This window comes from Lepidothrix coronata, unplaced genomic scaffold, assembly GCF_001604755.1.
Source record: "Lepidothrix coronata isolate B3197 unplaced genomic scaffold, Lepidothrix_coronata-1.0 Scaffold72, whole genome shotgun sequence".
Lineage (NCBI taxonomy): Eukaryota > Metazoa > Chordata > Aves > Passeriformes > Pipridae > Lepidothrix > Lepidothrix coronata.
The window spans coordinates 4,156,767-4,184,636 of NW_016690252.1; positions in this window are offsets into that span (position 1 = coordinate 4,156,767).

Below are 27,870 nucleotides of genomic sequence, written 5' to 3' on the forward strand. Positions count from 1 at the left end.
TGTGGGTCAAGTTACCTCTCTTTCAAATTACTGCAACAGTCAAATTAATTTGTTTTATATCCCTAAATGTTTGCCCAGGTGAATGAGGAGGGAGGATAATCTGACTTATTACTATAGAGTATATCCATATCTGGGCCAAAATTAGTGCTTTAGAATTTACGAAAGTCTATAGCTGTAACATTATTCTTATAGGATATTATTATATCCCATTACTGTATCATATATATATGTCATGATCTTAAGGCAGTCTAGACTTCCACAGCGTGTGAGAAGTGATTTGAAAACGTTTTGGCTTAGGAATAGTTCTCTTTCCTTACCACTCTTTATGCCCCACCTTGCTGTTCTTTCTCCCTCTCTCCCCTTCACATTAGATTGTAAGTTCTTTGCAACAGGGGCTGTTCATTTGCATTTGTTCTATAATGTGCATGTCGTGCTTGAGAGATACTGACTGTTCTGGTATACATGAGTGCTGGCAACAACCTCTGCTTCCGATAGATGTACCTGAATTGAACTGTCAAATGGTAAATAGTGTCTGTGGCAAGTGCACTAACAGTGAGTGGCAAAGAAGCCCTGGAGATTGATGAATAATAAATAACAGCTCCCCTTTCTTTGTTAGCAGTATGTCCTTGTTCACCTGTGCTCGTGCTGGGCAGATGGTAGGTGAATTCCACAGTGCTGGCATGTGGGTGGAGGGGATGTCTTCACATAAGGAGTCTTAGTGTTAGCTTAGTTTTTATGTCAGTGCACCTTCAAAAGTATCGAGGCTCGGTCTGCTTTTTTCCCTTTGCCACGTTTTTGCAGTGACAGAGAAAAATAAAATGACAACCGATCAGAACAATAGATCATTTCACTGCAAATTCCACACTGCTAAATCCAGGCATCATTGAAATTTAATTAAAAAAAGAGTGGGAGTTATTAGCGATATTGGTAAAGCATAAACTAATCTCTCTTTCACTTCTTTCCAAATATTCCACTGCCTCTTTCACGAAGCTGCTGATGAGATTCTATCAACAGGTATATTTTGAGCTTATTATCTGTGTATGTGTTTATGTTTAGTAATAATCAATAGGGAAGACACCCTATCCAAAACGTCCATTATCAGTGAGTGATTCAGGTGGGTTTTAGTCTATTTAAGTTTGATTAAATTGTCTGTAGTAAACCAAAAAGTAACTTGTTGAATGAAATAAACAAAACTGTTGCTCTTGGTGAATTTCTGGTATCCAGATGGTGGTCATCGTGTTTGGGATTTACAAAAAATTTATGCATGACCATAAAAAATTTACTTAATCACCAAAGTTTTACACTCATCCAACTGTAGTGATTATTTGATGATTTAACTAGTACCCCCAGCATCTGATTTTCTGAGTCCGTGGGTCACTCTCATCTATTTTATTTATCTGCTCTTTCATTGGCAATGAACCATGATGCTGTAATGGAATTAATGAAAAAGAAATTGAATGTTGTGATTGAAAAATGGTCTCCAGCTTTGAAAATAAACATGTCTGCTTTGCTTGAATACTTGTATTCACTATCTGTTGGAGGCCATTATTCAGTCACAACATTCAATACCAATTACATTATCGGGTAAATTCTCATTTTCTTTTCCAGTAACTTACAAAAATTTGTGCTTAAGTTGTCTGAACCAAGGACGGACATGTGAAAATCAAAGGCCAATGAAATGAGCAGAGTCAAAATTTTGGCCACACCTCTAGGATAAGTTTTACTGCACTGTAGACAATTACTTATAGTATTTTAGGCCTTGACACTCAATATTAATCATAGTAGAATTCTACTATAACTCAAAATATCAGCCTCTCTCTTTTATCAGATCTACAAGTCCTCAGTTTTATGACATATGTGGTTGTAAGAAACATTTCTAGATTTCCACCTCTTTTTCTCCTATTACACTCACCCTCTTCCCTAGTGTCCCAAGGCCAGTGTTTTCATATACCGAGGGTAGTGGTGATGGCAACAGGTGAGTCTTCATTATCCTGAGTCCTTAGCTGAGACAAATATCATTCTGATCTTCATAGTTTCTTTTTCCTCTGGGATCAATGTGGAACTATTTCTTCATATTTCTAAACATATTTTTACACCATGCTCTTTTTTAAATACTCTGTGCTGCCATGTTACACCCAAAAGTACTATATTTTTTCCCTTTTATGAAAAATACGTATTATATCTTTGTTATCTTTGTTACCACTTAAACTAGTTTTTTCCATCTTCATTTTTTTCCCCCTCCAACTAGTTTTTCCATCTTTGTTACCACTTAAACTAGTTTTTTGCATGTTTGTCATTAACTGACACAAATGAATTGTTATCATCCATGTGGTCTCCAGGGACAGCATTTGTCCTATCTTTTATCAACCCTTGTCCTCACTTCTCAAGTCTTCTTCTATGTTACCAAGTCATATTTCTCTACACTATGTCATTGTGTTAGTCACAAATCCCTTATTTTACATAGGTGAACTAATTATTGTTTCTATCTACGTATAAAGTGATTGTACCATACAACTACAAACAAAAACAAAGCAAATCTACCACATACACTCAGGCAATTAAAGCAAAATTCATTTACAGCTAAGCCAAGTAAAACAGATCTGCAGGCAGGCCAAGAAAAGATCAAACAAAGTGGATGTCTTGCTAACTCCAGACTTCAGGCCTTCCAAACTCATGGCAAACTGTATGACCTGCTATCGACAACACCAATACAATATTACAGGGCTACCACTGTTGCAGCACCAAAAATAACCTTCGTGCTGCATGGAAGGTAAGGTTTGTAATTTCAACTAGTTGTGTAGACTTACTCAGCCACTAATGGAGAGGATTAGGGATGTCTTGGATGGAGTTCATCCAGTTCTAGAGTAATGTCTTAATAACTAAGAAACTGAGGTGGACCAGGATGTGGAGCTTTCCCTTTGGTTCCACTGACCACAGCAGAAATTTATATTCCTTTCTGAGATAATTAGGCACTGGATGCAACTTGTCTGGATGTCAATAAGATGAGGAAGCTCATATTCAAATTTTAAGTAAGTTGACAGGATAAGATTTTGAGAAACATTAACATCCTGCTTTATTGCCTCCATTTGTTTTTAGATTTGACAGACTAATTCTATACTAAATAAGACTTCCCTTCTTGAGATGTGTTTTGTGATGGTGTTTGTCACAGGTACTGTATCTGATGAATAAATAATAGAAGTAATGTCCATATCTAATGGAATCAGAAAGCTTTTAACAAGTTGATTTGTTTCCATCGCATTTTCTACTCATTGTTTCCTTTTTTATATTTTGATTGTTTTACTTGTATAAATAATAAGGTCTCCTGGGAAAAACTCTATATTTGTTTCCCTGGCATTATGTTATTGGATCCTGTTTCTGGTTTAGGACCCTAAATGCTACCCTAATCAAGGCAACTATTGTTATCATGTAATCATGCTTTCTAAAATTGCTCCATTTTCAAGTTTGTCATGAAAATGTTGACTGAAATGACTCCACTCCCGTTGCTATTTTACTGTGTTTCAGACACTTCTACTGAGACTTCCAGATCACAGAATCAAACTATGATTCATATTCTGAGTGTTCCACCAAATGTACAGTGGTGACTACCAAAGTTGATCACATGACCTACAAAAATTGATTTACATGATCCTTTTTAGCGAATGATGTAGGCTTTCTAAAGAGAAAAAGGGAATCAGACCTCTGTTTTATGTTTCAGGTGCATACTTAATTTGTTACCATAATTCTGTTTTATCCCAGATGTTATGTTTTCCAGAAAAGAAGTATATCAAGTTCTTACTTGAGTTTTATCATGGACTGCCTCTGTAAAAATATGTGAATGGGATTTTTTTCTAATAGAGTTTGCCAGGAAAAAAAAAAAAAAGTCTAATTCCCTTTGAAGACGACCAAGAGGACCAAGAGCTTCACATTTGTCAAAACATCTAAACTAATCCATTGTAATTCTCAAAACACTATTCTATGATATTTCTTTGGCCCATCTTTGGTATATGACTAAATTTCACTCTTAAAGATTCTTGAGACACAACAAATAATAGCTAACAAATGCATCCCATTTACACTAATAAATGAACAGATCATTCATCTCTGGGAGCTTGTGCATATGGACTATTTAAATTGTCTTCACTTGATATTATAAGAAATACCATTCTTAATTCGTTTGGCATTTCATTATTTTAGTTCTCCTAAATAAATGAATTCTGAAAGGTTACAGTAGAGATTCCTATCAAACATCTTATCTGGCAATGAACAGAGAATGGAAAAAAAAAAGCTGCCTATGTACATTGCAAACTCTAATCTAAATATGTCATTTAGATTGCGAACAAGTTGTTAATGTTGTCCTTGAAAGTGACCTTGTGCTGAAGACATGTAGAAGGTTGCATTGCTGTCTTTATCTGAGCTGGCCTCCAAGCTTACTCACTCTCCGCCTACTTATGGAGAAATCTATCATTTAGATATTCATATTCAAATCAATCTAGGATAATAAAATGCTTTCAAACAGCTTTGGTAGAAGGGCTTGAAAACACAGAAAATGCTTTTTTGGAATAATTTATTAAAAAATCTGCATGCAGAAAGATCTGCTGATAATTCATATGAAGAGAGAGGCTTGTGGAATCATTAATCTCGGGGGTTCTAAGTGTAACCAGAACCCCGATTTCTGTCTGATTGGGATTCATAAAGTGTGCAGTTGCCTTTTCTTTGTTGTGCTGGCAACTAAAAATTCGTCTTTTAGCACTTCAATTTCCCTTCTGTGGAACAGGAGATGATATTGCATTTCCTCACACAGTAGAGCTAGGAGTTTGATTATACTTATGTATATGAGATCCTTCTATTTACAAGTGGCAGGAATAGTAATGTATTTAGAAGTGAGGTATTTTTAGGTGTTGAAATACATTGCCAAGAGGCAGGACATGCTGATAGGTGAGTTTTGGTGTACTGTGTGAAGAAAAGAGATGCCTCTGCCTTTCACTGAAGAGGATTCCTTTATACTGACCATTTGCAAAACCATCATAACTTAACTGGATAAACTATTATATTAGCCCATGATTTGTGGAATTCATGAGCCTCCTTTTCACTATGAACTTGTGCAAATGATTGGTAGAAACAGAGCAGATCACATCATACCTAGGAACATGGTTGAATTAGCAGGGGAAAACACATTTCTGGAAGAAAGCTTATTTAGTCTCTCCTTCTCATTTTCATTTGCTCTTTCTTTCTTTCTGTTATGAAGCATTTTTTCCCTGACATCCTGACAGCCAGGGCCAAAGCTTTCGGAAATCAAATGTGAACTCATTTTGAAATACCAGCAGCGTTTGAATTTTAAATTAACCTATTTACAATGAAACTATGCCTGCTGATTGCCATCATCTTCAGGAAAATTAACAGTAACGATCATTGGTGTCATAATGCAATTTCCCCGCAAAAATCACATAGGCTTCATTACTGTTTACATAAATTGTCATAAATACCAATTATAGCTGAACATAAAATGTAATGCTCTTTTTTTTAATCATAATCACACAATTGTTCTTCTAATTCATATGCTGGGGGAATAGGGTTTTGATTCAACCTTTGTTGTGAAGGAAATGTTTTGGTGGTAGTTAGTTTTGCTGTAAGTGCTTGTTGGCTTATTTTCAAATCCTCTCTCTCCCTTTCTCTCTCTTTTCCTCTCTCCATTTGGATCGTTTAGTCCTTGTCCCCTGTTTGCTTTGCCCTCTAATACACCAAAAGGAATGTGTGGATGTGCTAGTAACAGACGAGGGAGATGCACCGTTCATGTCCTCTAGACATCGGACATCAGGCTACAGAGGAATAAGTATTTCCAGTGGGAATTTATAACATCATTTTGTGCAATTACGTAGAAGACCCCATAAAGGAATAATGTAATAATAAACCTGTTAAAAGCACAAATTTGTTATACCAATTTCTGTTTCTCTCATAAGTCAGCAGAACAAAGAGCTGATAAAGGGAATGACATGTTAAATTACTAAATTAAAAACAAACAAACAAACAAAAACAAACCAAAAACAAAGGCCAGAAGAAAAGGTCTGGCTTTGTTTTAAGCACACTGTTTGCTACATATATTTTTTGAGTAACTACATTTTAACTGTCAGCCACATGCTACATAAGCAGTGCGAGGCGAGCACTGTGTAATCTCAGGGTAATTATTTTGTTATTTTTGTCTTCCAGCTTAAGCAGCAAGTGTGGAGTCCAGTTCCAGGGCCCGCTCCTGAACACTGAAATCCCTCCCCTCAGGCTGCGTGCGTGAGCATATTCATATATATATGGACAGATGAGTGTACACATACACTTCTGTGTATGAATGTGGACAGTAAATGACAAAATGGTAATTACTCACTCGAGGAATTCAATTTCTGGAAAGAACAGCCCTTTCTCCTGTTTTTAGTGGTGTGCTCACACCTCTACTGATGATGTGGCTCAAGTTGTAGCCCCTTATTGTGTAGATAGGTGGGACTAAGAGCAGTTTCCAGAGAAGAGGAATTTAAAAAAATATTGAATATGATGCAAGGTAGTCTGGTACTTAGATAACCTTTGCTAGAGAGAAAGGGAATCAGATGTTGAAAAAAATGAGTTTTCTGATTTTAGTCCAGGCTTTAGAGCAGACAGATTTGTTCACAAAGACCAGAAAATCTGCCTTAGAGGTTTTGTTAGTCTGGGTAGCAGTCCAGAATTTTCTCCCTGAGCTTGACATATTCAATATATTTGCTCCCTTATCCACTTTGCACTTACTAGATCCATGCCAAGCACATCTGTAATGTCTGCTCAGAACAGTTGGGGTTTTTTTTCTTTTTTTTTCTAAACAGGCTGGAGCAGCCACATTGTTAATCTTACTCAGTTTTTCTGCTGTGGTATAAATTCTTAGGATAATCTTGATCCGTGTTCTTCACAGGAGTTCGATGAAGAGCACTCAAGCATGTATCCCCAAATTATGGACCATCCATTGTCAGAGGGAGCAGATTCATCTGCAGGTCTATTTGCCAATATAAAGTAGAAACATTATTTTTCTTTTGACATAATTAACGGTCCCTCTATACTATGGATAAAATATTTCTTGCAGAGATCCCACTCTCCTTTTTCTTTCTCCTTTATTTCTGACTTTTTTATTTGGTAGCACTGAACTGAATTTGCAGATTTCAAATAAAGCAGGTTATGAGTTGCAAATTTACCGGCTGCAGATGTTTAAACAGAGGAAGAATACCAGAGTGTTGAAAAATTTGTGATATTTTGAAAAGACTATAAAATATTTGCTTTGTCTCCTGCAATAAAATAAATCTGACCCTGCTGCCTCTAAATCAATGAGAATCTTGCAACATTGGATGATTACTACCGGATATGATGTGAATTGTCCTGGATCTTGACATTTTCCCTTGAGACCTCTGTTCTCCAAAGTCAGTGGGTGTTAAGAGGGCATAACAATTCTACCTTTTGAATTGTTGGTCATAATCAAAGTATTTGTAAAGATGTTAAAAAGATATGAAATATTCAGCAGTGTGTGTATTTCAGTCTGGGTACTTTCCATAGTAATATTTTTCTGGGCTAATCTTATGACCCGAAACTATAGGTTAAAGATCCACCTTCTGAAAAAGTAACATTTTGTGTGCTTTGGCATCAAAGGAGATATGTATTGAACCATCACCACTGATAGCTTAGAAGAAATAGATATCCACTAAAATAGGGAGCGCAGTACAATAATTTTAATTTAGGAATTCAAGTTCTCAGACAATGCTTAACACTTCCACTCTTCTTCCATAAAACAGTGAAATAAAAGAAGCTAATCTTCTCCCTCAGAAGGAAGCTATCATTTTGTCCCATCAACAAAATGATGTTTTTCATAGACAAAATGAGAGTACAGAAAACAATAGAGTGGCTTGAAAACCCTTCTTTTTTTTTTGGACAAAAAATATTAAAGAAAACCTGGGCATAATTTCTACATAAATGCAGGTTAAACACAGAAATACAATACAATCAAAACTAATTTTCAATAGATTTGTGAAACCATTCAAATAAATTTTTGGATAAAAAGTAATTTTCAATAGACTTGTGAAAATATTCTAGTCATTTTTTTTGAAAAATCACACGCTTTTCCATTTTTCTTACATTTAAAACAGATGCAGATGTTAATTTTTCCTGTTGTTAATTTTTCATAGGTTAATTCTGGTATAAGTTAGTAGATGGGAAATTCATAAATATTGATTAATCTCATTATTATCAGAGATGTTGTTTATATAACTAATGGTCATGTTAATGTTCCTGTACGTCTCTAACTATGACTTCAGCTGTGACTACTATTACCCTCTTCCATTTCTTGCCACTATTGTCTCAAAGAGCAATGTATGTTTTTTAGGAATGGGAGTTGTCTATCCCTTTGTGCTCATGTTTTTAACACAAGATTCCTTTAAACCAGATAAGACTCTGCTAAGGGATTACAGCAGCTCAATCTGTGTTATGTTTTCTGGTTGTGTAAAATGGCAATATTTCAGTTCTGAGGGTTCAAAAGGAATCTCTCAGACTTCTTGGATGAATAAATATATTTCCACCTCCAGAATGTTTAAATTAAAATATTTTTAATGAAGTAATTCAATAAAAGAGAACATTTACTTTTCACTTTTCCTTTTCATGTGTAAAAATGAATAACTGAAATCAGCTTTGAATTTTCAGTTCATCAAAATTCACTGGTTGTAGTGTCAACAAATGTCTTTGGCATAAATTGTGACAAAATTACTACTACTATTACTAAACCATAAACCAAGCTAAAATACAGTAAGAATGCATTACGGAACTAAAACCACGTCTTAGAAAAAGTTATCTTTCTGGTTAAGAATAGCATTATATTCAGGAAGGATCCAAAGACTGAAAATTACAATGACATACCATTTTCTGTTGATTAGTCATGGTGTCTGCAATAGATTAGACAAGTCACATAGTATGGCTATACTTTCGATTTGAATTCAGCAATATACAAAGAATGACAAATAATGAACACACGCACACACACAAAGAATAACAAATAATAAATTATATGCACACATGGGAATTTCAAGGTTAATCCAATACAAGCTGAAATAATGAAAAGATTCACTTTTTATTTCAATAGAATTTGCATCAGACCCATGAGTTATTGTATAAACAACATTAAACATTAATTTCTTTAAATATCTGTGTAATAAAAACTCTTATAAATCAAAGCAAATAAAATGGAAACAAAAAAGGCTGAAACTGCATACTGAAGAGTAACAAAGAGTTTTACACTTCGGGGAAACATTTGTTGGGGTTTTTTTCCAGTTGCTTTGTGGTTTGTTTCTGGTTTTAATTTTTGCTAGCATTTAACTGTGTTAATTAATTTTATAAAATTATATTCAAGAAATGTATCTGTAGTATGGATGAGGATGATTATTACAAACTTGGACTCTTGTTTATTGATCTAGAAGAAGTCAAGAAGTTTTTCTTTTCTTAGTTGGGATTTTGCAAGAACTATTTCAGAGAAAGTCTAAATAAAGGGTGTCCAATTATTCATGGAAATGACACATAGTGTGCAGAATAGTGCCTGATAAGATCTTTTGTTGTAGTTACTTAACACTTGTGAGAAATTGTAGAATCTTAGAATGGTTTGGGTTGCAAGGGACCCTAAAGATCATATAATTCCAACCCTCCTGCCATAGGCAGAGTGACCTTCCACTAGACCAGGTTGCTCAAAGCTCCACTCAGTCTGACCTTGAACAATTCCAGGATGGGGAATCCACAAATTAACTGGGCAACCTGTTCCAGTGCCACACCACCCTCACACTAAAGAATGTCTTCCTAATCTCTGATCTAAACCCACCTTCTTTCAGTTTACAGACATTTCTCCTCGTTTTATCACTCCATGCCCCCCATGAAAAGTCCCCCTCCAGCTCTCTTGTAGCCTCTTTAGGCACTGGAAAGAGCTCTAAGGTCTCCCCAGAGCTTTCTCTTCTCCAGGCTGAACACTCCCAACTCTCTCAGCCTGCCTTCACAGGAGAGGTGCTCCAGCCCTATGCCCAACTTAGTGTCACTCCTCTGGACTTGTTCCAACAAGTCCAGACAAAGTAGGCCTTCAGGGCTGCAAGGATGCATTCCCGGGTCAGATTGAGCTCTTCATCCACAAAATGCTAACAAAAAAATAGGTACTGGCATTTAAGTTGCTGGCAAAAAAAAAATTCTACAGTTGTGCCTAATGAATGCACTTGCAACTGCCTTGTAAAGGACCAAAATTTGATTTCTCTATTTTGGTAAAAGAAAATGGAAACATGTAAAGAGGGATCACTGCTATAAATTAAAGCCTCTTTGGAATACCATGCTAGTTGCCTGTTATTCGAGCAAGGACATATTTTGATCTGTTGTAATTATTTTAATTCCATCCTAATGCTAACTTCCAACTTAAATCTTTTTTTCTCTAAAGGTTTCAGAAAACCCTTATGATTTTCCATATGAAGTTCTTTAATGCCATCACTATCAGATAACCAATCTGTACAGTATGGAGTCACTTCCTCACTCAAAATTTTATGGTAAGAAAGACTTTATTTTTTTAATTTTTTTTTTTAAAGCAGGATTTCTGTTCCCCTGCTACTGCAGGTGTAGTAGTCTAAGTTTTTGTATTCTGGCACTTCTAGTCTCCTACTTATACCAGATCTTTTCAGTAATATTATAAAACGTCTCAAGGATGAAGGACCACCGCCTCCCTAAGATCCTGCTCTATGGTGAACTTGCCACTGGCTGTCGCATGAGAGGAGCCCTGAAGAAAAGATACAAGGACTCCCTGAAACAACATCTCAGCCTTGGCCATATTGATCATCATAACTGGTCTACTCTGGCCTTCAAATGGGAGGCCTGGAGACACACCATCTACAACGCAGCTGTCTCCTTCGAGAACACACGCAGGATCACTCTCGAGGAGAAAAGGCAGAAAGAACCGTGTATTGCAGAATACACCATCTAAGGAGTCTTTCTGCTGTGCCTTTTGCAATCGGATATGTCTGCCACGTATTGGCCTCATAAGCCACCAACGTGCCTGTAGCAAATGTGGATAGAGCCTTCCCAAATCTTCGTTCGCGAAGCCTCGCCATGACAATGTGACAATGACTGACAATGATACAGTTATATTTTGCCCAGTTTCAACTGATCAGGTTTTCAAGGGCACACAATATATTCCTTATAGCATTCCAACTTCCATTTGCACTAGTAGTTCCTTCCCATGCTGTGGGGAATATACATAGCATGTCACCTTTTTTACAAAGCTCATTGGCAAAATCATGGAGTAAGATGAGGGTTGAGTTAAATATTTGAGGAATACATTGAACCATCAGGTGCATTCAGTCACATGCACTTCCCCATGTGTTTCTTGTGGTCCAAGAGACAGAAATCTCTAGTTTAAACTAACACAAGAGTTACGCATTGCTAGAAAGTTAACTTTTTGTGTTGGTCTGTATTGCCTAGGTGTTTATGCCCTGTCAAGATCTATTTTCAATGCATTAACTGGGGGAATTAAGAATTCCATGAATCTTTAACTGGAAACAGAAGATGTTTCTCATGAGCAGAGAATGTCTTTCTCACTGTGAACAACAGAAGAAGTAGAGGAGGAAGTGAAGAGGTACCAACCTACTCTGTTTGGAAAGGTAATTATCCCAGAGTGTATCAGACACCACCTTCTCTTATGTTCAGAATGAGCTGTGTGCAGAAGCAATAGCTTTAAACAACAAATTCCCAGTGCCCACGCTGTGAATGCTCTATCTGAAAACAGTAAAAGGGAAGACAAAAGAAATTTCAACATTCAGTTACCCTTATTGAGGGATACAAGAGAAAAACCACATTTTTAAAATATTATATGTCATCAGTTCCATCATTATCAGACTTCTTGTGCAAGAATAAATGTGTCGATGAGAGAATTGATCATATATGAAAGTTATGAATTTTAAGGAGGCTCTAGTTCATTTGTATTTTGTCAAATAGTTCCTAATGATGTTCTATAATACAAAATTAAATATTTCTGTCTCCACTGTGTGTTCTTATTCATGAGTTGGGCATTAATCGTTAAACAATGTACCTGCTTGTTTATTTGTTCTAGATGTGATTATTTATATTCTGAATAGTCTGCAACGTCTTTAACTGCATTGCCTAGCCATTTTTATAAGTTTAAGATTGTGTGGGGAGAAGGGAAAGGTTAAGTTATTGAACTCATTTCCCTGCTCTTGTAATGGAAACCATTTTCTTTATTATTTTATTAAAAATAAATTGATTTTTTAAAAAGGCAAGAAATAAGAGAGCTATAAAAATATGTTTACACCTGCTACTCCACTTGATATGAATGATATATGTACACTTAAAATATGTCCATATTCTTATTGACAACTATTTGAATGGTGGAATTTTAATAGGTTTAGATACTTTACTAAATCTGTTTTTTGTTAAGGAGTGAAATTCATATGACCAGATACATGCATTATTTATCTCACTGAGAGCTATTTAGACTTTCCTTCTACTTACTGAAAAGGATAGGTAAATTTAGATAATAAATCATATCATCTTATCTTCAAGGCAATGCCTGAGATAGACCAGATAAACAAAGTAATAAAATGCTTAATACTTTTCATTAATTAGGGGAAATTCCTCAGACATGCTCTGTAAAACCAAGGAGTTTGTTAAGAGGAATTTTCTCTTCTCTAAAGTTCTATCCATTGTCCTTGTATGAGGCCTTATGAGCAATATCAAGTACTGTTTTACTAATGATAATGATAGGATATAATACGAGTATTAAAATTACTATCACTATACTTGTATTTAGCCTTTAGCAAATGTAATGTTCATTGTGAAGTACATTTTGCAGAAGCTCCAACGAACATAGACAGAGCAAAGAACTTTACAGCAAATACAGCTTTTGAGGTTCCATAGAAAATAGACTTCACCTGAGTCTTACTAAGCAATATATTTTGATTTTGCAAATACTTTGTTTGGGTGTGATTTTTTTAAGTGTGGATTTTCTTTTTTAGGTTTTTTAAACTTAAGATTTATTGCAGACTTTCATGTCTGAAATAGTAGCAGGATTTTTATTTGTTTATGTATCTTAGCCTGAGGTCTTAGGTCAAATCTCTGATTAAAAATTGACACACACACACATCTCTTGGTGTAAGGATTCAGATATTAGAATACCTGGTTGAATAAACAAAGCAATTTTTTTTATATATTTGCCATAAAATAACTATAGATATAGTTAGACAATACATTAACTGATTCTAGTCAGTTTATTCACCCTCCTTTATCTCCCTCTGGGTTTTTCTATGATTCTTGATTCCATCCATGTTTTACTTGCATCTAATGAGCTTTAAAATGTGTTTACATCTGTAAAAGACATTATTATAGTTCATCTATATTCTTTTTTGCTGGAGTACTCACATGAAAGAGGACTAAGTTTATTGGAAAATTATCTATGAATAAGACTCAAGGAGGGATTCATCTCTCCTTAAGTTATACTTCTGCAGTGTAGAAATATACAGCTCATCTTCTTGATCTAAACACCTTCAGAATGAAGTACTCTGAATTCTCACATATTATCTATTTTAGAGACCTACTTCAGAAGAGTGAAGTTTTGTCTGAGCTGTGGTTAATTCTCCATTGATTACACAGGGATGTTTTGTAAGTGAGTAGTTCAGATAAAGTTGTTTATAACTTATATCTGATTAGGTAAATCCTTATTTGAAGTACCTTCTTTTATCTTTTCCATGTCATATATCACAATGGCCTGAGACCAGAGAAGTAGGATAATTTAATTCAAGATCCAGAGATATCAGACTAAGAGCTATCAGTATTAAGCAGTTTTATGTCAAACCAGTAGTGTGTGAACTAACCAGTTCCTAGCCATATTAGAGTCATAAGGGAACTTTGTAACCTATTCAATTACCATAATAATTTCCTAACAGCCCTGAGGGTTTCTTTTTGGAATTTTCTTCCCCAGTGATGCTCTTGTCTTAGGCAATGCACAAATCCTCGTGAGTTTCAAACAATTCAGTTAAGCTGGGAGAACACAGAAAATACAAAGAAGATGGGGAAGTAATTCTAGGGAATGATAGAGCTAGATAGAGCCAATCATGAAACATCAACAATAATGTAAGGCCAAGAGACACTAAAAGTAGAACAACAATTAAAAATAACAACTATCTGCTTTAGAAGAGGGAATTTATTGGAGCTCCACCTCTAAGTCCCTGGTCTGCATCCAGATCTAACAAGACTGACCAAATGTCACTCCAATTACACAGCAATAAAAGTTCCAGAGTAAAATGAATTCCACAGTCTGAACTCAGCTTCAAGTGGGCATTTGTCTTCATTACAAGACTAGCATATATTTGGCACAGTTTGAACTCCTGTCTTTAAAAGTGCTTCATAAGTTAATGAACAGGAAGATTGAAACATTTGCCTAGCGCTTAGTAACTACCACATATCCAGGACTGGGGCAGGGGATAGAGCGAAAGACCTCAACTTCAACATCCTTTCCTCTCCCTTCTTCACATACAAAATGGATTTACTTTTTGTGGATTTTCAGTTTTTAAAAAAACAAAACAAAACAAACAACCAAACAAACAGAAAAGAAAAAACACATCACACCAAAAAAAACCAGAAAACAAACAAACAAAAAAAAAACCAAGCCAACAAAAAAACACAAACCAACCCACGCCAAACCAATACATTTCCTCTCTTTCTGCCCTTCCTGTCCTTTTCCCTTCATTTCCTTGCTCTTCAGTGCTACTCAAGGACACTCCACAAACTTGCAACAAAAATTTGGAAGTTCTAGATTTTCATTGCTTTTCCATAATTCAGTGTTCCATCTTTTAGCTGTCATAACTGCCAGGGAAAAAAATAAAAGAAGTTGTAAAGATTTCAGGATCAGACACAAAGAAATCTTTCTGCTCTACTACTAAATTCAGTCTTTCCTATCCGGAAGACCTTCAACTTTCCTTGATAGTTGCAGAATAGTAAGTATATTGGTCTGTAGCATAGGTTTTGAATTTACTTCTATTTCTCATTCTGGTTTTTTTGGGGGTTTTGCCTTTGGTTTGGGGTTTTTTTTCCAATCATTTTATTTTCTGATGGACAGAATAAAAACAATTTAGTCTTCTATTCACATTCTCCCCATGCATGTCTTAGAACAAATGATTCACATCATCCAAGGATTTGCTGATGCTGTATATCTGGGAAGAAACATTAGTATTGTAAGGAAGAGTAATAGCTTGCTTAGGAGTTTGACAATCTGAAACAAGGAGGGAGCTGATTAGGCAGTGATTTGAAAATGTTTGAAATGATAGTACTAGCGGGAACCCAATTTTTTTTTTCCTCCTTTTGACTGTAATATAGAGCTGGCTGGATGGAGACATTAATGTAGAATCATTGGTGTTAGTGTTGAGAAATGCTCTTTGGCCAGGGCAGGGACAATGCCAAAAATTAGTAATATTATTAAGAGCACCATGAATTTAAAGCAACTCAGCTGAGTCCTGTAGTATTACCTCATATGTACACCAAAAGACCAAAGATGATGTTTATATTCCTCTCACGGCTTAAACTGATCTTCTGTCATGTCCAGATTTTGCCATTCAGAGTGTGTATTAATATAAAATTAATTTGATCCTATACCTTGAGTAAGTCACAGTATTACTAGGATGGTCAGAAAGAAAGGAACATCCATCTTCTGACAGAAGACTGAAGGATTTCTTTTGTTGAAGCAAGCAAGATTAAAGCTGATATGGAATAGAGAAGAAGAGAGGAAAAGCAACTACTTGAGCTAAAGGTAATTTTAACACTGAATAAATCAGTATAAATGACCATGAATAAATTATATTTAGTCCATTAATAGTCTTTTATCCACTGGGATATAGAAACCTTTCTGGAGAACCACTCCTATAAAAGAAGTGGGGGGAAAATAATAAGTGGTTTTGAAAATTATTGCTCTAAGTTTATAGCAATGGTTACATGCCATTGTGCCAATGGAAAGAGAGGTGGGTCTGGATGGGCAAGAACACCTATTCCACTTTGTATCTTTAGGTTAGCATAAAGCCTGACGTAGATATCTCCTATCTCTTCCATTAGTGCTGTTCAGTGTCCTAATGAAAAAAAAAACCAAGCAAACAAACAAAAAAAAAAAAAAAAAAAACAAAAAAAAAACCAAAAAAAAAAAAAAAAAAAAAAAAAACAAAAACCAAAAAAAAACCAAAAACAAAACAAAACAACAACAACAACAAAACAAACTAAAATTCTTAGCAATTAAACAAGCAGAAAGATCTAGACATTTCTTGTAACAAGGTTCTCCAGTTTCTGATTCAGTAAGCTGACCCACAAGCATGCTGTGACTGTGAAGTTAGCAGGCAGCAGCCCCTCTTGAGTCCTGATGGCTTTTGAATACCCTATTCTTAAGCCAACTCTTTCCACACTTTGCAGCAACCTTGTCACAACCCAGCTAAGAGCTCTGACTCATTCTGCCAACAGAGCACTTAAAATGAGGTGTTATTCAATTCTGAGATTTGCCACATGGCTAGATCATAAGTAACTTGCAAAGTCCATTGACTTGTACTGTGAGTCAGAAGTCACTTACAGGATTTAAGAGCACCCATATATTCAACTGCTCTCTTTTTACCACTTTCTCTTAGACAGCAGACAGCACCTTTATTAAAAAACCTTAAAATACTTTTCTTTACTTAGGACATTTTATTTATTCTTCAGACTGTCTCAAGGAGCCTGTAAACTCCATTGCTAAAGACTCTCTCTTAAAAACTTGCAAAAAGGATCCTGACGTGTTAACACTTACAATTTAGTATTATTTATTTTTTCTTTTTTCTTTTCTTTTTTTTTTTTTTCTCCCTTTCTTTTACACTGAACATTTCACACAGTCAGTCAGGCTTGAAGTGACCACACTGGGACATCTGAGCCAACTTCCCTTCTCAAGCATTTACTCTTCATTTTTCTTTTTTATTTTAATTCAGGTAAAACACATTTTTAACTAAGTAACTGTCTTGATTCTAGGAGAGAAGAAAAACCAAACCAAACAAACAAGAGGAATGTGAACAATTAGATGTAGATGTAGTGATGATATGGCAGTTAAGGAGAAAATGTCTACCACTGACCTTTTGATCACTGAGGTAATAGAGGGATGTTAGGATTCAAACTGTTTCTTCCCACTTGAAACCAAGTGTTGTGGCTTATTTGTAGACAGTAAATCATAAAAAGATCTCACAAGGACTCTCCCAGATGGAGGTACAGATCAGAAGAGTTGAAAGTAATGCCATGTACCATTTGAATTTCCTTAAGAGTGACAATCAGCTGTGTAATTGAAAGATGGCAGAGAGCACTGTAGCATCTTCTCCTGTGGGAAGATATTTCCAGGACATTGCTCTTGCATTTTTCTAAGTTGGGAGGTGTCTATATGATTTATATTTTCTCCATTATTCCAACAATATTCTTTTACCCCCCTTATCACTGTTAAACTGGGCACCCGATTCATCAGGTGATGAAGATCCCCAAAATTTTATCAGATAAGTAGATCTGGTGATTTTACTGGCTTTATGTGACTGCTTCTTAAAAGTAAACACTTGCAAAATCTTTATTTTACTTTACAAGGAATTTAGGGCAGTATCTGTCTTATGTTTATGCTTGTGCAGTGCCAATCTCTTGTTAACATTATAAAAAATTATACTTTCATTAAAACTATAAGTAATTAAGTGTCCTGATAGCTTTATGGGGGTATCTATTCTTAAGGAACCAGTCTGACAGTTTTAGTTCATTTTATGTAAATTGACAATACACAATAATAAACTATCTCAATTTCCTGTACCTCTTCTACCTCAGATTTGTAATATGACACCTTTTGCCCTACAACTAATTTGAAAATTTATATATATTTTTCCAAGCAACTTAATTCCAAGAAATGCATCAAGTCAGTGTATTTCCTAATTTATTTGGGTCCTTGTAAAGTTTCATCTGATAGACATAAAACTGTAAGATGATAGCATTGAAATGCAAGTCACAAGCTTCAATTAGGTACAATCAGAAATCATGCGGTGACTTCATTAAGTATCATTAAGAATGATCAAAATATTGCTCTTAGGAAAAATACATCAAAAGCATGCATTTACACATTGATTAAACAGGATCTGCAATTTCTAAAATCTGGTACGAGAAAAAAGAATGTAGTAAATTAAGTGCTCATACCGTACTTAGCAACAAGGGACTGCTTAGCAACCAACAAAGTGAAAAATAATGGATATGGCAGTGCACAAACTCTCAGCCCCCTTCAAAATGGAAGTATTGGACAGCCGTAGTCGGAAACTGAAATAAATTGATAGAAAAAGTAAAGAAAAGAAAAGGTTTTCCTTGTCTCAATAAATTTCACTCATGCCAAAGATAGCTAATGTGGCCTAAGAGAGAAGCAGCTGGCAGCCATAAGCTACTGGATGAGTGTTACAGCCACAGTTCCTTAGTCCACTGATTCTCTAGCCCACATTTGCCTTCCTCTGTTATATATCTGCAAGCTCTTTTTCTTCTGTGCCCACATGTGGGCTCACTATTCCTTCTTCATGTTGTTTCAGACAGCTGAGGCTACAGCAACTGTACAGAAAGTCCATTTCCTAGCTGTCCCTTCCCATGTGCTAATGTTCCTCCACCAGATACAAGCAATGTGTATGCCAGTTGTCATCACACAGCAGAAAACAAAAGGTATGATGTTTGGAAATTGAGAATCTGAGCTTAATTACTTGAAATAACATGATTTCATATGCACACCCTTCAGAAAAGTTCTCTTAGGTCTCAGTTTCTTCTTTCTCCAAACAAAATCCTTCCATTTTTTCTCAAAGTAAAATCTCACAGTCCTTTAACATTTTAGCACTTTTAGATGGAAGTGTTCTTTCTCTTTAATAGGTGAATTGAAAAACAAAAAAAAAATGTTGGTTGTCTTGTTAGTTTTCTCAGAAGCCTGCTGAACCAGGATTATATATGAATTATATGTAAAGGAATTGAATATATGGGAAAGTGATTTTTTACACAGGCAGAAAGTGATAGGACAGGGGGAAATGGTTTTAAACTGAAGAAGAAAGATTTAGACTAGATATTAGGAAGAAATTCTTTCCTGTGAGGGTGGTGAGGCACTGGTACAAGTTACCCAGAGAAGCTGTGGCTGCCCCATCCCTGAAGGTGTTCAAGGACATGTTGGACAGGGCTTGGAGCAATCTGATCCTAGTGATTGGCATCCCTGCCCGTGGCCGTGGATGGAACTAGATGATCTTCAAGATCCCTTGCAACCCAAAATATTCTGTGATTCTACAATGTATTTGAACAGTGAGAAAATATTTAAAGATTATGGAAGTGGACACAATCATTAGTAGATGCTCTGACTCCATCTGGTCTGTCGCAGACAAAATTATGAAGATGCTATAGTAAGATACACAGACCTTTAAACAAGCCATGTAGGGAAATCCCTTCCAGCACACACTCCTGCAAATGGTTCAGGGCAAATCCGGTGGGACTCATCTGCATTTTCAATACAGGCATTGATTAGAACATAGTAACATAGTAATTATTGCATTGGCTAAGGTCCACAAATCCCTCAAAATTAGTGGTTTTTACTTGATGGAAAGTTTTTTCCAAATGGTCTCTTGAATACATTCTGATCACTAATGTTAGAGAGTAGCTTACTCTCTCGAGATAGGAATGAATCTTTAGATCCCTTCTGATTTAAGTTGAAATGTCACTTAGGATAACAAGGATATTTATGATGTGCATACATAACTACTTGTACTCTGTAGTTGCTCAAAAACTAGTCTTAGGTACTTCAAGTGACTATGAATTCTACCATGTAAACAAAGATATACATATCTTTTCCACCACTGTTTATAATTTTCTCTTCCTAAATAATTTTGTAACAGAAGAACAGTATCCCAGTCTATCTTCACCAGATTCAAAACTTGGATCTGAATAACCTGTTTTATTCAAAGATCTCAAAGCAGATATCAAATATTAAAAGCAATATTTTCTGAAGTGACCTCAGATTTTCACTTGACTCCTGTAAGAGAATTACAAGTCTGAGTAGGCATGAATGGATGAGCGTTGCCTAAGGTTTACAAATTACATTTCTCAAGACCTTTGTGCAGTATGCAAATGTTGTTGCATTTGCTTACAGCTGAATAAACTGAGGCATCAAGAGGTTAAGTGGCTGGCTCAAGGTTGTAGAGCAAAGCGATTCCAACACCATGAGCAGACCTGCAGGGTCCTAGTTTCCAGAGTGGTGCTGTATCTGCTGTATTGATTCTCCCCTTACAACCACTCCAACGTGTTAATGGACTACAAACCTAATGGAATATTAAAAGAAGCTTAAGAATTTTGTCTCTTGAGGTTGGCTAGCCACATAATTTAACAAAAGAAGGTTTATAAAGCAGAGAGAGGAAAAAAAAAAAAGAATGAAAGGAAAAAGGAAAAATGTCAGAACTGATTGATTAAGGGAAGAAGTAGGTACCTGGGAAATGCCTGGTCTGATGCCAGCTCTGGTTCAGGTCAGACAGGGCTATTTTTAAATTATTTGGTATTTTCAGAAATTGATTACTTGGCTAACACATTAAGAAGTAGCTCTACACATTCATTTAATGGGCCAGTGCCTCTTGTACAGGTCTGGAACAGTCACATTCAATCTCATCTACTCCTCGTTAAGTAGTGTTTTCTTCTTCAGTGTGTTTATTTACTGCCAATGCTGTAAGCATAAAACATATAACAAAAAATAAATAATACCTTAAATAGTCTTTCAGCCATATGGGCCTTCAGGACAAGTGACTTCACTTCAGGCCTTGTGAGCTCAGTTATGGCTCAGACATCAATTCTCATTCTTTCATATACCTGCAAATTGAGCAATCCTTTCTTTTCATACTGTTACCTTTTTAATGTACAGCTACTTCAGTCTAAATCTGCCCTGAAAAAAACCATGGTGGGTTCTTACAGTAAACAAAGATGAATAATAAGTCATTTTAATTTGATGACCCTGTATGTACTGGAGTAAAAGCAGAGTATTTTAGGGGAGGCAAAAGCAGTAAAAACTTTTGGAAAATAACTTAGAGTCTTGAGATCTTGAGTACTGTCAATGTAGGCATTGCTGTTAGACTGTTCCACTTTTTTCACTGCCTTTTCAAACAAAATAATATCCAGAGCCACATTTCTAAGTCATGGCATCTCTGTTTCCCTAGAAGATATTTCTAATAAATGTAGCCCTAATGATAATAAAGATTTTTCGTAAATTGTCAACAATTACGTACTTGTGGCATTATCTGTGGGGATGTTGGGAATAGCTGGATAACTGGAACTAGATAAAATATTTCAGCTACAGGAGTACCCTGCTTTTGGTGTCACATGAAAATTTCAGGAAAACACACAGAGGAAGGTAATAATAATAATGATAATAGTAATGATGATGATGATGATGATAAGATTAATAATAATAATAATAATACATACTGACCATAAGAAACTGCATTATCAACATGAATAATACAGATCTCTTACCTACACTTAGGCCTGCCTTCCACCTTACTCACTGTAAGTAAAACAGCATGTCAGAAAAGCTCATGTATCTCAACCAGGGAGGGAGAAATAGTTTTTCAGTCTCTCAAGTTAGATGCTTAATTTTTAATGTGGGTATTTGACTTCTCGCCCCAGACTTAGAAAGGTTTCCCTTAGTCTTTAATATCTCTAAAAGGGTCATCCTGGTATGCCTTTGTCTGCTGTTGCCGTCAGTGAAAGCCATGACTTACACAAACCATGAAATGTGCGGCCTTCTGCTGTTGAAATGGCTACTTAGATTATTTTTCTGTAGAAGCTGTTCACTGATTTTCTGTACAAAGTGCGTACAAACAGTTGTGCAGAACAGTTCCACTTGTGCAGGGCTGTACTATTAAAAGACACAGCCCACACTGTGGGATATGCTGTCCTATACATCACTCCTCACTGATCATAATATATACTGACCCTGTCTCAGAATTAATCTGATCCTATAATAAAGTTGAGATATACTATTAATGTTTTTATTATCTTGCATATGATGATGATGATTTTGGAAATTAAAACTATCATCAGTTTCAATGATACCTTACGGGCTACCTTTCTATTTAATTTCCTCATAGAAGGAAAATAATTCCATTTTTTTCGCTGGAACTTTTAGTCATTTTGGATAAATGTCATATATTGAATCTTTGATAATGAAGTAATTAATCAATTATTACAGAAAATTGAATGAAAAAGCAACGCTGCAGAATTAAACAGAGGTGATGGAACAATCTCTACTTTCTTATATTAAAGGGATGTACAGAGGATGTTGGATCTTCTGATCAAGTTGTATGACTTCTAGTCATCCAGTACTTGGATACTCACTAAATGCCTGCTCTGATGTATATTTCCATACCAAGCTATGTTTCAGTAGTTTATTTTACTTTTCTCGTCCATTGACTGTGCCTCTGAATTCATTTAAAAGAAAAAACATAGTTAAGCTTTCATTTTTAGTTCTGTTGTACATATCTGGCCCTTGCAGGACATCATTGCCAGAGAGAGTCTACATATGGAGAATCAGAAAAGAGCTCTCAGGTCACATTGCTCATGCCCAGTGTTCAAGCTCAGCACAGACCTCATTATTCATTGCTTGGTAGACCCAGAGGTTTATCCATTCCAGCAATAAATATTTCCATAATCTAATAGATCTCACAGTAAGGTGCATGCTGTAATATTTTAACACATTTTTGTTTCCTTGATTTCATCCCATCATTCCTAATTATACCCCCCATGAATTTCTCGCTAAATCTCTTTAATTGCACAATTGTATATTTTCTTTCAACTCAGCCAAATGATATGTACCTGATTCAACTCATCAGGCTGTACATTTTCTCCAACATGGGAGGAATTACTCACCCTTGCTTCCACATGAACTACAAAAAACCCTTTAGTGAAGGGTTCAGGATTAGAGCAGTTCACAATACAGCATTGACATTATAACATCAGGTGGATCTGGCATGTACAAAGCATTAAAAACCTTGCTCTCACATTTAATAACTGTAATTATATATTATTTAACTTTCTGCAAAATTTTAAGAACAAAATTGCTCTAGATGCCACTTCAGAAATAATTGGATTTGTTACTCATTGTAAGGAGAAAATTTGCGTGTCTTCTTACCAAGAATTTTGAACCCATCTTTATAGGTAGAGATCCTGAAGCACAGGAACACAATGGAACTCACCAGAGGTCAAACAAATCATTGCTGCTGGAAAAATAAACAACACTGCTTATATTTTTTTGAAAATACAGCATTTCACTGTCACGATCTTCATTCTTAGAAGTACCTACTGTTGCTGATATTGAGATACATATTAACTTACTTTTTCCAGAGATTAGTAAGGAAAAGCTCTTATATTAGGCATTTTTGGGTCATGAATTTTCAGTACGTATACATTTATATCTCACTCATGATACTCTGGCATCACTGAATGTGTTTATCAATGCTTAGTGATCAACCATATGTCTCTATTGCAAAAAAGACTGCAAACCCAACCTCAGCATGGTCTTCTGTACTGAAATATTCCTCAAAGAAAGACTTGCACCACTATCTAAACAACTGTCATTATAAACCTAGAAATTCTGTGTATCAATACCTAGATATTAAATAACAAAAAAATACAGACAAAATGCAAGTTTTTTTTTTGGTTTGAAAAGCTTAATGAACTTCACTGCCACTTTCATTATGCAATGTATTAATTTATAGTTAATTCTCCAACTGTCATTATTAAAAACACATAGAAAATACAGACTTTTCTAAAAAATAGAGTGGATGTTAATTATTTAAATGTTCCATTTCATAGCTTAAGAAAAAGAAAATAAACAAATTCATTATTATTAATTGACAATATTTTACCAGAGTGTAGGGGCCCCGGTGAACTAAACATTATGCAAGCCACAAAACACAGAATTAAATCTTGACTTGGGTAAAATGAGTACCATAATTCTATCAAGTTCACTGAAAATTTCATCCCTGGCTGGAGACAGTCCCTCTTCTGAAGAGTATGCAAAATTTAGTCCTCAGTTTTGCACACGCACAATGTGCGTAACTTTTCTCAGGTGATTAGTAAAGCTCCTTTTTTATTCATCCCCAGCACCAGAACAAATTACAAAGATAAAAGCATTGCAGGGACTGAAGTGAAGTTGGATTAGTTGTCTGTGATGCCTTTATCATCTGTGATAACTTTACTCAAGGTTACATAGGTTTTTAAAAACTAGATTGGGGGTTAATTTAACAGATGATGTAACCGGTGGGTGTAATAAACAAATCTGAGGGAAAGGGGAAAGAAGTCTTGCAGTAATGTGGTTGGATATTTAAGAGGGATAGATTGGGACTTTATTTATTTGTGAATGTTTTATGGTGGAAATAAACTGCATGTAGATCAGACCAGAATGAGCTCATGGCATGGCACTCTTTCTTCAGGATGTGTCTTGCCAGCTTCATTTTCTGACTTGCCATTTTGCTGTGAATGCTTCAGGAAGCTCTTACTTCTCTGTGCTCTTATCATCAAATCACCTTTTCATTTTAACTCATAAAAAATCTGCGGAACCGAGTTTCAATTCTGATGTTTAAAAGGCTTGCACTTTCTTGAATGTGAAGCCTGAATAGGGACAGTGGGTTTCCTGAGAGAGGCATTTCTCACCACAAAAGCCTTTTCTGTATACAACAGTAGGTAGAAGGGCAGGGCAGTCACTGTCTGTCAGCATTGGCAGCGCTGCAGGTCACACAGCTTTACTTTGCTCTGTCTGTAGAGACTTTGTTTCTGCAGTCAACCTAAGAACTGATTCAACAGTGGGGGAAGAAAACAGGAGTTTCGGTGCTTAATTTCCGGTATCCAGTATTTATTCCAGCATGATTCTCATCTTTAACCTATGACTGAAGGTAGAGTATTCCGGATATCGAAGGTCCAAGTTACCCTCTGATTCAGAAAAGGGCTTGAACACTTTGATCGATTCAGTTGTATAAATTTTTCTTGCTGCTACAAATTTCTCACTTACAAAAACTATCATGAATATTGAGTAACTCAGAAATAAAGCCCAAAACATCCTGAAGCAAACCTCAGGGGCTGATCACTGCTGAAGGTCTATGACAATTTTTGACAAACGTCCAGAGGGGCTTGCAAGTGACTGGAGCTTGTGTTGTTCATCCAGATGGAGGTCTTTACACACTGAGAACATTTCACCATCAATGCTATTGTCAGGACAAAAGTACCTAGATAATTTGTTACCCTAGAAAGAAGAAAATGCACCCACCTGGTGCAAATCCATTCCAGTTTAAATAAAGACTGATAACATCAACTTTTATTTCCCTTCCGCTCCTCCATTTTCCATCATGAAAGCATACAAATAACCAAAAAACAGGTATGTGACATCTAATTTATCCTTGTATTTGTAATTTATTAGTACTGTCCATTTACTTTTTAATGTCTCCGCAGCAGTGATGGTGAATTTCACTTTCTCATCTGGCTATTAAAATAAATCTTCAACAAAACATGAGGAATGGAGGGAAAGCTTAAGAGATACTATTGTTCAAAGTTAGTCTTTTCTGCTTACTCTGATGTTGAATCATTCATCCATGTTTTGAAATCCAAAATTAGAGAAGGTCAGGCTGGAAAGAAAATAACAGACTGGTGACAAGACAACCTTAAATCTCCATTCTTAAGAGATAAGGGGGAAAACACACCTAAACCCATATTTTTTTATATACTTCCCTTTCTGATTATAACAATAGGACAGAAAACTGGCAGTTAAAGCTGGATTGATCGCTGGTTAGATGACATATAGCCTTTATGAGTGGGGGATAGAAACTGATAAATGTTTTTTTTTCCCCTTCAGAACCTTTTTCTAAAGCTGCAGAAAATGTGTCATGCATAAAAAGTATGCAATTTTCATGTAATTAGAGGAACAGGAGATGAAAATGAGTTCCATCAGAGCAATCAAGGATGGTAATGTGGCATGGATTTGTCAGTGCCTATTTGTCATGAAAGCAAAACCCAACAAGTGTTCTATATTTTATTTCATTATTATCACTGATATACCTTAAAAAACACTTCTAAAACAGTAAAAAAAAATACAATTTTATAATAGTGGTGTAAAAAAGCAACTAACTCACTGTATAAATGAAAATAGTCTCAGTTTTTAATAAAATTTGTTTATTTTGGTACTGTTTAAAAGACTAGATTAGCTTTGTTCCTTCAAAGAGAGAAAAAAAAAGTGTGATTTATTCTTATGATATTTTAGTTTTGCTCCAGTATCATATCTCTGGGTTCACCATTTCCATTCTGCAAATTCATATGGTAACCTTTGCTCTGATAAGGACTCCCCCATTCATCCCACTGAGTAATAACTGAGGCATCCAAATTAGGAATGCAATCATCTTAAATTGCCCTATAATCTGTCAGAAAAAAAGAAGTGCATCCCACCTTGCCTGAGAAATGTGTTAATTTCTGACCTGCTTATAGAGGAAGGTCAAGTTAATAGTGTTCCAAATTGTGTGACTCAGGTAAGCACCTAAAGTTAGACACGATGAATCTGAGCCTTACACAAAACCCTCAGCAAAGTCAGTCTCTGCTGTTCCTATTACTCCTTCACTTCTCCTCGTGAACCTCAGGTAACAAATAAAAATATAGTTTGCACTGTAGTACCCAGACCTCTGTTTTATCTACAGCAATTAAATGACCAAAGGGTTGAGAATGTTAACTTGTGCTGTTGCTTTACTTGACACTTCCATGGAGAGGATAAATTCAGTGGAACTGTGGCTGTGTGTTTGCATAGTGCCTGGGGACAACACTTATAATAAAATTATAAAACAAGAGCACTGTAAATCAGTGTCGGTAACAATAATTCAGGATGATAGGACCTGCCTTGCAGGGTCAGATCAAAGGTCTCCCTAGCCTAATATTCTGCTGATGACAGTGGTCAAAGACAAATACTTAAGGAAAAAAAATAGCACGTAGGCAAATATGCAATGGTTGTTCCCCTGGTTTAGTCTCTTAGCTTCTGGCAAATCTGTGGTTCAGACTGTGATGACTCAAACCATGATATACATGGTTAATATGGTTCAATTTATTTCTTGAAGGAAGCACTAAACATTTACAACAGTTATTGACAGCTTTAAAAATTGCTGCCAAGGAAATATCCCTTCATTTATTTCCTATAAATATTTTATTTTTAAAAAGTCTAGTTATGCACCAAAAAAATATAGGCATTGTACACAGACAGACACACTCCCCAACTTGTTAGAGGCTACTGTGATTAGAAATGCAGAGCCCTTTAGCTAAAGGTTGCTGATTGTTAATATATTCCCTGTTTTCTCCCTTTGGGCTGAAGGTGGGAGACAGTTGCTCTCAAGTTGCATATGTCTCTCTCGAGCCATCCATGATAAGTCTCTTCTCAGTCTTTCAAGCTGGCATATGCCCAGATTTCTTGCTAATGCTGTAGGAATAACACAAACAAGAACTTGAGAAGACAGAGAGTAGAAAACTGTTGTAAATGGTTACTTCAGTATTCTGAATTATGGTTTTCTCCTGATGGTACTTGCTGAAGGAGTGAATCTCCCTCTGTATGCAGCACTGGTGATGTACCCCAAGTTTTGTGTCCAGTTCTGGGACTCGCACTATAAGAAATACATTGAGGTGCTGGAGCATGTCCACAGAAGGGCAACTGGGAAGAGTCTGGAGCAAAAGTCCTATAAGGAGTGCCTGAGGGAGGTGATGGGGCTCAACCTCAAGAAAAGGAGGCATAGGGGTGACTTTATACCTCTCCAC